Here is a 12,813-nt window from a genome sequence, read left to right on the forward strand (position 1 = left end):
TTCATTCTGCTCTGCTGCTTTATTTTCATTTGTGACTCGTGAGAGAGAGGGAGAGAGAGAGGGAGTGAGTGAGTGCAAGCCGAGTGGGGCTGGTCTCCAAAGGAACGTAAGCTGCTTTGAATTCATTCTGCTCTGCTGCTTTATTTTCATTTGTGACTCGAGAGAGAGAGGGAGTGAGTGAGTGCAAGCCGAGTGGGGCTGGTCTCCAAAGGAACGTAAGCTGCTTTGAATTCATTCTGCTCTGCTGCTTTATTTTCATTTGTGTCTCAGGAGAGAATGAGTGAGTGAGTTCATAGCTTATATATCAGTCCAAAACAGACTAAGATAGCAAAGTCCTATTCCATTCGCTTTCCAGGAACAGGGCAAAGACTCCAGGTTCATGGAGGAAGACAGTAAGTGTGTGTCTATTCAAAAGATAAATGTTGTTTCTTTCCTTTTCCTTCAGGTGTCTACCAAGATGCAATGTAGATGGTACAACATGACTCAGCCCTAGCTGTGGCCGGCTGGCAGCAGATGTCGTTGGATAACTTCCTCAGGGGATGTAGGATCCCTGTATCAATTATATAAGCAAGATATAATCATCTTCAATAATGGGCATACTCAAACCACTTCATATAATGGTGCATACTCGAACCACTTATTCAAATAAACAGTTACTCACCTTGAAACAGTGCAATTCTTTCTTGAAACCTAGAGAGTGATGCAGGCACCCTTGCTCACGCGTCCCTCCCAAGGTTAACAACAGTTTATATACTAACATACACCTTCCTCCCATGCATGAAGCAATCTCATTCAAAGATACAGTAACCATGACTTGGCTCAAATACAAAAACCATTTCATTTAAAGGTACAGTAACTTTCACCCAACTCCAAAGGTCAAGTGTCTAACCCAGAAAGCATTGAAGTGAAAGCTCATTATTTAGCCCATGGGGTTTAAGGCTATTCAGAGAAAAAATCCATTGGGCTTCTCTTCTCAGTAACTCCTTGTTAGTGCACTGAGAAGAAGTTGGCCATGCCACAAATAACACTGACACCTTCATATCGGTCGGTGTGTGCTGTGTTTCAAGGAAATGATGAGTTAGAGAGGCTTCCTCCACTTTGTTCTTAACTCTGGAAATACGTTCCAGAATCCTGACTCTCAGAGGTCTGATTGTATAGCCCACATATAATTTAGGGTAAGGGCAAATCAACAGGTACACCACTCTGGAAGTCTGGCATGTGATGAAATGTCGGATGGTGATTTTCTTTTGTGGTACAGGTATGTCCAAAGAGTCACCCTCTATCATTAATGGACACATGGCACAATGGCCACACCTAAAGTTGCCTGTAGGTCTATCCATACCCAGTGGTCTGGTTATATCTGTATGGGACACAATATCCTTCATATTTCTTGTTCTCCTGTAGCTGATACATGGTGGTGATGCACACCCATGGATGTCAGACACTAAATTCCAATGGCTATGGACTATGGTTTGTACAAATTTAGATAGAGGTGAATAATCTAGAGCCCAATGTAGTCTATCCTTTTTAGCTCTAGCTTTATTCTCAAAAAGGCTATTCCTAGAGACCCGTGAGGCTCTAGTTAATGCCCTTTGTATGGTCTTGTTAGGGTAGCCTCTATTAATGAATGACTTCTGCATAACAGCACACCCATAATCATAGTCCTCTTGTCGTGTGGAATTCCATTTTAATCTCAGAAACTGTCCGTATGGGATATTGTGTCTGAGATGGATGGGATGGTGGGACTCAAAGTTTAAGTAGGCATTCCTGTCTGTAATCTTAGGGCATATCTTCAATCTATCATCACTCCCCCTGAAGACAGTCACATCTAAGTAATTGATTTTGTGCTGATCACTATTCCAAGTGAATTTGATATTCTCATCTAGCGTGTTCAGCCAAGAGCAGAAATGTTCCACAATGGAATAATCACGGATCAAAAAGAATAAATCATCAATGTACCTTTTAAAGATGACTATGTACTCAAAGTAGGGATTGGTATGATTCATGATGTATTTCGCCTCCCATTGTGCCATAAAAATATTGGCAATGCTGGGGGCAGCCGCACACCCCATTGCGATGCCCCTCACCTGAAAGAAGAAACTGTTCAAAAATATGAAATAATTTTTTTCCAGTATCAAATCAAGAAGTTGGAGTAAAAATTCAGAGCTTGGTCTACAGATGTGTCTTGCATTCAGCACATCAGACACCACCCTCCTGGCCATGTCATGTGGTATGGACATATACAAGGAGTTAACGTCCATAGTCAATAAAGTGAAACCCTCCTCAACTGGAAAATTTTCTATTGTCTGTATGAAGCTCCTAGTGTCCTTTATGTAGAAGGGAATGGTGGGAACCTCCGTCTGTAGGAAAGAATCCAGGTAAAACAATCTGGCTCTCAAATTCATCTGTAGGGACTGTGCTCTGTAAGAGATCTTTCACTCTATCAGCTTCTTTAGTAACCGTAACCGCTTCTTGTTGACACGTGGCTATAATGAGTACCATAAGATCGAAAGAACATTTATTGAGAATAGATGCCCACTTGGTTTTGAACTCCTCCCTGTCAGCAAACATGCCCGGGGGCTTCTGAATTCTTAAACCTCTTGGTATCTGTTGAGTTTGATAATATTCGTATAAAGTAGAAGCATGAAGCTCCAATTTCATTGATTTGGATTGCAAAAATTGTAGGGTTTCCCAGTCCTCTGGGGGGGGGGGGGGAGTAATGTCCCACTTCCTAGGTTTGAGACTAGAAAAAATCCTAGACTTTTCTTCTGAGTAAGTGAACGTATCCTGATAACTAGACATGGCTTCCCAATATTCCCTTCCCTCAGTTTTCTTCTTGCCACCGCTAGGAGAAGGATGTCTGCTTCATAGGTCCGTGTTTGGATTCCATCTTACTTGATTTTGGTTGTGATTTGGACTGTTTACTGGACTAACACTTCTTCTGGCTGATTTGGACTTCGTTTTGGACTTGGTGTGTATTGATCCAGTTTGTTTTGACGACGCATATCTTCCTACCCCTCGATGATGACTTCTAAGGCCTTCTTTAAGCACTGTACTCAGTGCCAGATGAAGATGATCCGTATGGATGGACATGATCTATGTTTGATCTGCCTCGGGGAGGGCCACAACATGCCTGCATGTCAGAACTTCACTCTGAAGGTGAGGCATGAGAGGGCCCAATGGTTGAGGGTGTTGTTATGGCAAAAGGTGTTAGATGGAGATGAAGTGCCTATGTCCCCTTCTGTGATAGAAAAAACACCATTGTCTGCCCCAAAGGCGGGTCACAGTTCAGGTTCTGTGGTTTCATTGAAGTCGATCCCGAGATCGGATCCGACAGGTAAGTCGACTCCAAAGTCCGATCCGAAGGGGAAGATGACTCCGAGATCAGATATGACGGGGAAGAAGTCGAGCTCAAAGAGGTCTTCAGATCCAAGAGCCAGTTCAGAACCGCCTCCAAAGAAGCCAAAGAAGTAAAAACATCGGTCAGCTTCATGGTCTAAGCATCATTCTTGGTCTCCACGGCCGGAGTCTAATGATGTTGGTTTCACCATGTACACCATCACCCCATTTGTGCTCCCCGGACCATTCTGTCTCTGATGGTGAAGTGCCGGATCCAGTTATTGACCATCCAGCTGAAACAGGTGCTGTCGGCACCGGGAGGGAGGCGGTCTCTGATTCCAGGACCGGGTTCAACTGACCATCATCGGATCCAAGAGCACTCTTCAAGGCGACCATGTCCCACGTCTTCCCTTTGGAGTCAACATCATTCATCTAATAGGGAGGGCTCAGGTTCAAGACGCTTGCCATACAGCACCATCATGCCTGCTGCATTCCAGCCCCGTATCATTGTCAATGGAAGGGAGTGCCCTCGGGATATGAGCCATCAGATCTGAGGCCCTCAGCATCCAGGGAATGTGGGTAGTTGCCTCCACCGTTTCCGGATGAGGTCCTGTCAACTCCTGCTTCTGAGGTGGAGGAGAGTACTCTGAATTGGGGTCCAAGTCACTGTCAGGTTCGTCACCAGATGAGAACGTGGGACCTAGTGCGAGTTCTCCTTTTGAGGATCTATGTATATACAGACGACCCGAATGGCAAAGGCACTGGATATTGACATGTCATCTGCCATCCCAAAAACTAAAGATAAGTTGCTTTGTTGTATTTATGGTGATTCTCCAGCAACAGTGGGTTTTCCAATGCTAGAAGGCCTGGAGGAGATAGTGCAGAAGGTTTGGAAGGTGCCCTCAGGGTTGCCAGCTACGTCGAAATGCATTGAACAGATGTACAAGATCAAACAGGGTACATGGCAAGCATTGATAAAACACCCTCCACTGTCATCCTTGGTAGCTGAGGAAATTCAGCATCGCAGTTCTGGCTCCCTCTCTGCTCCTCCAGATAAAGAGGGAAGAAAAATTGATGGTTTGGGGAGACACCAATATTCTATCTCTGCTTTAGGCCTTCACATTGCCAATTATCAAACAATTATGGCAGGATATCAACTATATCTGTGGGAGAAGCTGTCCTCTTATGTCGCTGACTTGCCAGAGGATAAGAAAGCTGTCATTTCTCTCCTGCAAACGGAGGCCGTTCACTTCTCAAAGTAGCAAATGAATGCTGGGAGCCATGCTGCTGATACTGGGGCTCGTGGGATGTCCACTGCAGTGCTTTTGAGGAGGCATTCCTAGTGCCGTTCAACAGCTCTTCCAATGGAAACAAGAACCAAAATAGAGAACTTACCATTTGAGGGAGATTCCTTGTTTTCCAGCACCACAGATGAGGCGCTGAAGAAAAAGAGAATAGGCAGATGGCCAGATCATTGGGAGTGACTTCGATAGGTAGGTCTAGATATAAACCACGGTACTCATTTAGATACAACCCATACCAGTATCACGGGAGATATCAGCAATGCCCTTATTTTCAGCAAAATCCCACAGCTCAACGCCACTACAATGTTTCACAGTAGTCAAGAAGGCGTAGACATTACAAACCCCATCCATCACAAGCCCCTGTTCACCAGAAAGATTCTCAGGGTGCAGGGAAGCAGTTCTGATAGGACATAGTGACCTCTGCACAGAGTTTTTCTGACAGACTGATGCCTTTCTTTTCTAAATGGGAGATGATAACAACTGACTCACGGGTCTTTTTTTAAAAAATAAAATTTTTATTAAGTATATTGAAGGAATGTTACATATAAGTTTTTCCAATTATTCTCTACATACCAATATCAATTACCTTATAATTATCCAGTAAAATGTACATTCCCCACCCTCCCTCCCTCTTTTCTCTAGACCCCCAGCAGCGCTTAAACCCTTTAAATTCTTTAAATTTCCCCTCTATTCTATTACTGTTATTCATTCTCAAAGGTAAAGTTCTTAGATAAAACATAACCCCATCATTATACCCCCATCAATAATTATCCATAGACCACAATTGGCCTTTTACATCCCACCTGAATTTTTCCCAATCTTTTAGAAATTCATTTGAACTTTGTTCCTTCAGTTTTCTAGTCAGCTTGTCCATTTCCACCATGTACAGTAATTTTTGTATCCATTCTTCAACATCTGGTATCTCCTCTTGTTTCCAATATTGTGCATACAGTAATCTTGCTGCCACAATCATGTACCACATTAATGTTCTATCCGTTACATTAACATTTTCCATATTCAGTCCTAACAGAAACATTTCAGGATCTTTCAACAAATTACCCTTCATAATTTTCAACATTTCTGTATATATCTTAGACCAATATTGTTTTGCCTTATCACAAGACCACCACATATGGTAGAAGGAGCCTTCATGTTGTTTACATTTCCAGCATTTGTTTGACATAGCATTACTCATATTAGCTAATTTTTTCGGTGTTAAGTACCATCTATACATCATCTTATATCCATTTTCTTTTAAATTAACACATGTAGATATTTTCATAACATTTTTCCACAAATATTCCCATGCATCCATTGTGATCTGTTTGTTAAAATGTAAAGCCCATTTCACCATTTGGACCTTAACCACCTCATCTTCTATATATCATTTCAATAGCAGTTTATAAAGCTTAGAAACTATCTTTGTTTCATTCCCTAGCAGAAGTTCTTCTAATTCTGAGTTCCTAGTTCTGAAACCCACTTTCCTTTATCTGATTCAAATAAGTCTTTAATTTGTCTATATTGTAGCCATCCATATTTAAAAGGTATCTCTTCTTCTTTCTTCATTTTGACTGTATCTCCTTCCATCTGCAACAAGCCCTTGTACGTTATCCAATCTTCTCCTTGATATTCTGTCTATGGTTTTATCACCTCTGCTGGAATTATCCATAAAGGTCTTTTCTCCTCTATATATTTTTTATATTTCTGCCAAACCGAGAATACATTTTTCCTTACGTAGTGATGCAGAAACAGACCATCCATTTTATATTTCTCATACCATAAATATGCATGCCAACCAAAAAGATTATTATGACCCTCCAATGTTAACTATTTACAATTAGTTAAGTTAACCCAATCTCTCAACCATGTCAAACATATCACTTCATGATATAGTCTCAGATTTGGTAGTTGTAGGCCACCTCTTTCTTTTGCATCACACAGCACTTTCATCTTAACTCTTGGTTTTTTCCCAGCCCATACAAAGTTTAATAATTTCCTTTGCCATTTGTCAAATTGCTTTTTCTCTTTTACAATTGGGATTCTTTGTAATAAGAACATCACTCTTGGCAATACATTCATTTTCACAACTGTTATATGACCCAACGACAGATTCAATCTGTTCCACTTTGTCAAGTCTTTTTCCAGTTGAGCCCATAATTTTTCATAGTTATTCTTAAATAAGTCTATGTTTTTCATTGTTAATTCTGCTCCCAAATATTTTGTTTTTTGGACCACTTCACACTCCATGAGATTCATTAGTTCAACCTGTTTCGCTTTCGTCATATTTTTACAGAGCAATTTAGATTTTGATTTGTTAATATAAAAACCTGCCAGATCCCCAAACTCTTTAATCCTGTTTAATAATAATGGTAATGTCTGGACAGGTTCCTCAATAATAAACATCGTCTGCAAATGCTCTGAATTGATAAGAGAAGCCTTTAAGTTTTATTCCATTTAATACTTTGATCTTCTCTTATCTGTCTTAACAATATTTCCAGTACCATAACAAACAACAATGGTGAAAGTGGGCATCCTTGACGCGTACCTTTTCTTACCTCGAACTTTGTTGTCAAATCATAATTTATACACAATGTTGCTTGCTGGTCCTGATAAATTGCCTTTATAGCTTCTATAAACTCTTGACCCAGACTCATCTTTTCCATTACTAAAGACATGAAATCCCAATTTAAATTGTCGAAGGCCTTCTCTGCATCCGCAAACAGAAAGGCTACCTCTTTTTCAGGGTGTTTATCGTAATATTATATAGCATCAATAACAACTCTCAAATTATCCCTTATTTGTCTAGTAGGTAAAAACCCTGCTTGTTCTTCTCCAATAAAATCCATTAAAAATATTTTCAGTCTTTCCGCCAAAACTCTTGCAAAAATCTTATAGACATTATTTAACAAAGATGTAGGCCTGTAATTTTTAACATCTGTTAAATCCTGCGCTTCCTTTGGGATCAGCGAGATATTGGCTTCATTCCATGTTTTTGGTACTCCCTTTTTCCTCATTATCTCATTCATCAAATTTTGTAAAACTTGCACCAAGTCTTTTTTCAAAATTTTGTAAAATTTAGCTGAAATTCCATCTGGACCTGGTGCTTTACCCAGTTTCATCGAATCTATAGATTTTAAAATTTCTTCTTCAGTTATTGGAGTGTTCAAAGTTGTCCTCATGGAATCCAAGATTTTTGGTAACTTTCTCTTGTCCAAATATCGATCTGTTTCTTCTTTACTAATTAGCTGTTTTTGGAACAGGTCATGGGTCTTAATGATTGTTAATAAAGGTTATGGGTTGGAGTTCGCTTAGTTGCCTGTGTGTATTGGGCCTTCAATGGCAGTAAATAATAACTTGGTTGAACTAGAGGATGAAATCATATCTCTTCTGGCCAAGAGTGCTATTGAAAAAGTGTCATATGAGGAGTCTGGGAAGGGCTTCTTTTCTCGTTTCTTCCTGGTCCCCAAGAAAGACGGGGGTTTACGTCCTATTCTAGATTTAAGGGGCCTTAATGCTTTCCTTAAGGTTACAAAATTTTAGATGGTCACCTTATCTTCAGTTATTTCCTTACTGAAGGAAGGTAATTGGTTTGCTGTCCTTGACCTGAAGGGCACTTATTTTCATATAGGAATACGAAAGGAGCATAGGAAGTACTTAGGTTTTGTTTACCAACAAAGGGTATTCCGTTATAGAGTACTCCCCTTTGGCCTGTCCACAGCACCACGGCTGTTCACAAAGTGTGTAGCACCTGTGGTGTCTTCAACAACAGGGCTGTACCATTTTTCCATACTTGGATGATTGGCTTATTGTGGCAGGCTCAGAGGCTAAACTACTGCAAGATGTAGACTTAGTAGTAAGCACTTGCAGGCGCTTAGGTCTGCTTATAAATTTTGAAAAATCAAAGCTTGTGCCCTGTCAAACGGTGTCTTACATTGGTGCAGTATTGGACTCTATGGTGGCAAAAGCATTGTTGCCCCATGAAAGAGCTAAGTCAATTAAGGGCATAATTTCTATCTTAAAGAAGAATCGTTTCCAGTCTGTGCGCACAATTCAATGTTTGTTGGGGCATATGGCTGCTACAACCTCAGTGGTGCCATTTGCACGACTTCACATGAGGTCACTTCAGAATTGGTTTGTACGTAGATATAATCCTATGCAGCACTCTCCCTGCTTGAGGTTTTCAGTGCCTAGGACCATACTGTCATCCCTTAACTGGTGGTTAGAGGATGAAAATTTGCTTAAGGAAATCCCATTTGGGCATTTGCACCCTGACATCACAGTGACTACAGATGCATCATTGCAAGGCTGGGGGGCCCATTGTGGGTCTTTGTTTGTTCAGGATGTATGGTCAGAGAGAGAAAGAAGGCTACACATTAATTCATTAGAATTAAGAGCGATACATTTTGCACTTGTGTCCTTTGCAGCGCTTCTCCGGAATCGTCATGTTTTGGTGCAGACGGACAACACAACTGCAATGTATTACATAAACCTACAAGGTGGTACTGCATCAATGACTCTCTGCAAGGAGGCCACACTCATCTGGCAATGGGCGATTCTGAATGGTGTAACAATTCAGGCTATACACATAGCAGGATCCAACAATGTTCGGGTGGATGTGCTCAGCAGGGTACTGATGTTGGACCATGAATGAGCATTAAACGAAGAATACATTGATTTGATTTTTTGGATCTGGGGTTCACCAGACAGAGATGTCTTTGCTACATCAAAAAATGCCAAGGCTCAAGTGTTTTGTTCAAGAGCAGGGAGCGACCCCCTGTCCATTGGGGATGCTTTCCAGTTTGTGTGGACCCACAAGCTACATTATATATTCCCCCCATTCCCATTAGTGGCAAGGGTTTTGTGCAAAATAGAGAAAGACAATACCAATTGCATTCTGGTGGCACTGTTTTGGCCGAGGCAGGTATGGTTTCCAAAACTGTTAGAGCTGTCCAGACGGACATATGTGCACTTACCTCCTCGGCCGGATCTCCTGGTGAACGGGAATCTGTTTCATCATGAGCCCAGGAAGTTGCACCTGACTGTTTGGTGGATACAACCTCGCCTATAGATTTTTCCATGCAGGTGCAAGAGGTCTTATTAAATGCAAGGAAACCTTCCACGAGGTGATCTTATGATGCTAAGTGGCTTAGATTTAAAACATGGGCAGTGACAAACAGTGTAGTGCCTTCTAAGTGCCAATTGAGTTTAGTCTTTGATTATCTGTGTGAGTTGAAAAATCAAGGGCTAATGGTTACATCCTTGAAGGTGCATCTAGCTGCTATTTCTGCATTTCACGAGCAGGTTGAGGGCCATACTGTATTTTCCCATTTCAAATCCTGCCAGTTTTTGAAAGGAATGTTTAACCTATACCCACCTGTAGCACCGCCGATACCTCAGTGGTCTTTAGTATTAGCAAGATTGATGCTACCACCGTTTGAACCACTAGCAACATGCTTTTTAGATTTGCTGTCATATATGGTTGCTTTTTTGGTGGCTGTAACTTCAGCCAGGAGAGTGAGTGAGTTAGCAGCCCTTCAGGCTGACCCTCCCTTCTTGAAATTTCATGCTAACAAGGTGGTTTTACAACCATGCCTTCAATTTCTACCAAAAGTAGTAACTGCTTTTCATCTTGCACAGGATATTACATTACCCATGTTTTTTCCTAACACAGAGACTAAGGGAGGAAAAGTTCTTCACACTTCAGATCTTAGAAGGGCTTTAGCCTTTTATTTAGATAGGACAAAGGGCTTCCATAATAGTCTGCATCAGTTTATTTGTTTTGGGGACAAAGACAAGGGCAAAAAAGCATCTCTGCAGACAGTGTCCCAATGGATTGTTTCGGCCATTGTTAAGGTGTATGCAATGGCTGGAATAAAATGTCCATTGCTTCTTAAGGCTCGTTCTACAAGGTCTCAGGAAGCGTCATCTGCCTTGCTCAGGGGTGTTCCAATTGTTAACATTTGCAAAGCAGCAACGTGGTCTTCTGCTGACACATTCGTGAAGCATTATGCTATGGATATCAATGCAAATCAAGATATTGCAGTAGCCAGAGCTGTTCTTCAATCCTTATTTTCCTTAAAAAAAAAAAGCACTAAATTAATTAATGCAATTGGAGATTTTATGCAAAATGGTTTATGGCACTGCAATGGTTCATGAGATAAGCTAGTGTTGTATTCAACGGTATTGACTATTCGTTTGGGGAGGATACCCTGTTGGGGAGTTAGTTGTGGAGCCTCTTGCTCTCATTGCTCACTTTCTGTTATGTGTTTGCATGAGAACTTGTTTACCTTTGACATTAATTGCTGTCATATTTGAAGTTATGTTTAATAAAGTTGAGTTGGAGTTTCACCCTGCCTCCTCAGCATCTTTAGCTTGGTACTCTCCCATGTGCGGAGGCACAGAAGAACGATGATGAAAACAGGGTTGTACATACCTATAACTATTGTTCATTGAATTCTTCTGTGCTGACACACATCCCCTCCTACCCTGCTGTGAACTCCAATATTAGCTCTCATGATGGGTTGCGGTGGCATAGGAGAACTGAGGGAAGGGGCCATTGCTTGCCATTAGTGCATGTAACCGTTTGGGCAGGAAACGGTTGCTATAAGCTCGTGAGCAACAGCCTCTTTGGAGCTCAAGAAAGCAGTTAAGAATGTTCTGGTGGCTGGCCTGCACCTGTGTGTCAGCACAGAAGAACTCGGTGAACAATAGTTACAGGTATGTACAACCCTGTTTTAACACGGTTGTCTTTCGTTGGCTCAAAAGTGAAGAGGGCTTTATTCTATCTGTCTGAAATACGGCAGTGTGGGTGTCCTCAGGAAATACTACAATCACTCCAAGTTTTATCCAATTTGGATGGGAAACCATAAAGGTACAGACCTGAGAAAAGGGAAGGGGTATCTTCCACTGAAACCAGTTATGAAAGTGAATCAGTAACGAAAGAAACAAAACTATACAATTAAAAAACCCTCAATCCTGAAAATGGCCCTTCTGGAATTAATAATAAAAATGGGGGGGAAAGCAAACCTGAATGCCCAAGTTTAATGGACATGTCTTTATTCTATACCAGTTACTGGAACCAGAATCACCAGTTCTGCAGTTGATAAATGTCAAGGAGGCAACCACTGAACTTTCCACCCTGTTTGCAGTGTCCAGAACCCCTGGTTCCTCAGGATTTCACATGGATCGGGCTCTCACCTGTCACATGCTGTACGCAAAGATGAAGGCCATGTTGTAGCAGACCTGGCACAGGAAGGACATCGACTGCTGATGATCGGCTTCTGTCTCTCTGCAGAAAACAGCAATGAAATCACCGCTGGGGCTGACTCCTGCCACACAAAACAGAAAGCTCCATGGGAACCCTGACCCAGGGAAGGAAAACAGGGAGGAGCTGAAGAACTGACTCCAGAAAGCCAAGGAAGTAGCTCCTGGCTTTGCTATTTATTTGCTGTGATTATTCCTTGTTAGCTCGACATCTGCTTATTTATGTAATAAAACATTTTAATAAATTAAATCAATAAACTAATACTGTTACAACCCCTCTCTTTCTCTCAGTTAGATTTTGCCTTTATCTCTTTTCTTCTTTTACACCCTCTTGGTAGATTGCTCCCACTAGGAATTATATTCCAAAATAACTTAAATTTCCCCTTTTATTACATGCCCAAACATCAGGCTCCTTCGTGGGACTATATGGCCCTGAGGATAGGAATGGGATATGGGAATAACAAATACTCTGGGTTGGGGGAAAAAACAAAATATTTTTTTATTTATACAATAAGTGTATTGGTCTCATATTATTTCTTTTTTAAAAAATAGATTTTTATTGAATGGGTTAACATACAACACAATATACGATACATAGTCATTTACCCTTATATTTAAAGTATATGCCCCCCCATCCCTTCTCCCTCCCCCTTTTCCCTTTTTGACTTCCAACAGCACTAAAACCCCTTAATTTCTTATCGTTATCTCTAATTACTCTATAGTCCCTATTATCAAAGGTAAAGTCCATGTTCATTCTCATAGCTCTTATCACTTAGTAACTATCTAAAGTCCACAGTTGTCCTCTCATGTCCCATTTATTTTCCACATAGTCCTTAAGTTTCTTCCAGTCAATTAAAAATTCATTTGGATTCTGGTCTCTATTTCCTTGTCAATTTGTCCATTTCCG

General features: G+C 41.1%; 1 long non-coding RNA gene across 1 annotated transcript; it reads right to left on the reverse strand.

Moving 5' to 3' along the window:
• Nucleotides 1-10,399: 10,399 nt before the first annotated feature.
• Nucleotides 10,400-12,046, reverse strand: LOC129334242 (uncharacterized). Its single transcript, XR_008597496.1, has 2 exons — nucleotides 11,841-12,046; nucleotides 10,400-10,717 (listed from the first exon to the last, which is right to left on the reverse strand). It is a non-coding gene; the product is annotated as an uncharacterized LOC129334242 (long non-coding RNA).
• Nucleotides 12,047-12,813: the final 767 nt, after the last annotated feature.

This window comes from Eublepharis macularius, chromosome 8, assembly GCF_028583425.1.
Source record: "Eublepharis macularius isolate TG4126 chromosome 8, MPM_Emac_v1.0, whole genome shotgun sequence".
Lineage (NCBI taxonomy): Eukaryota > Metazoa > Chordata > Lepidosauria > Squamata > Eublepharidae > Eublepharis > Eublepharis macularius.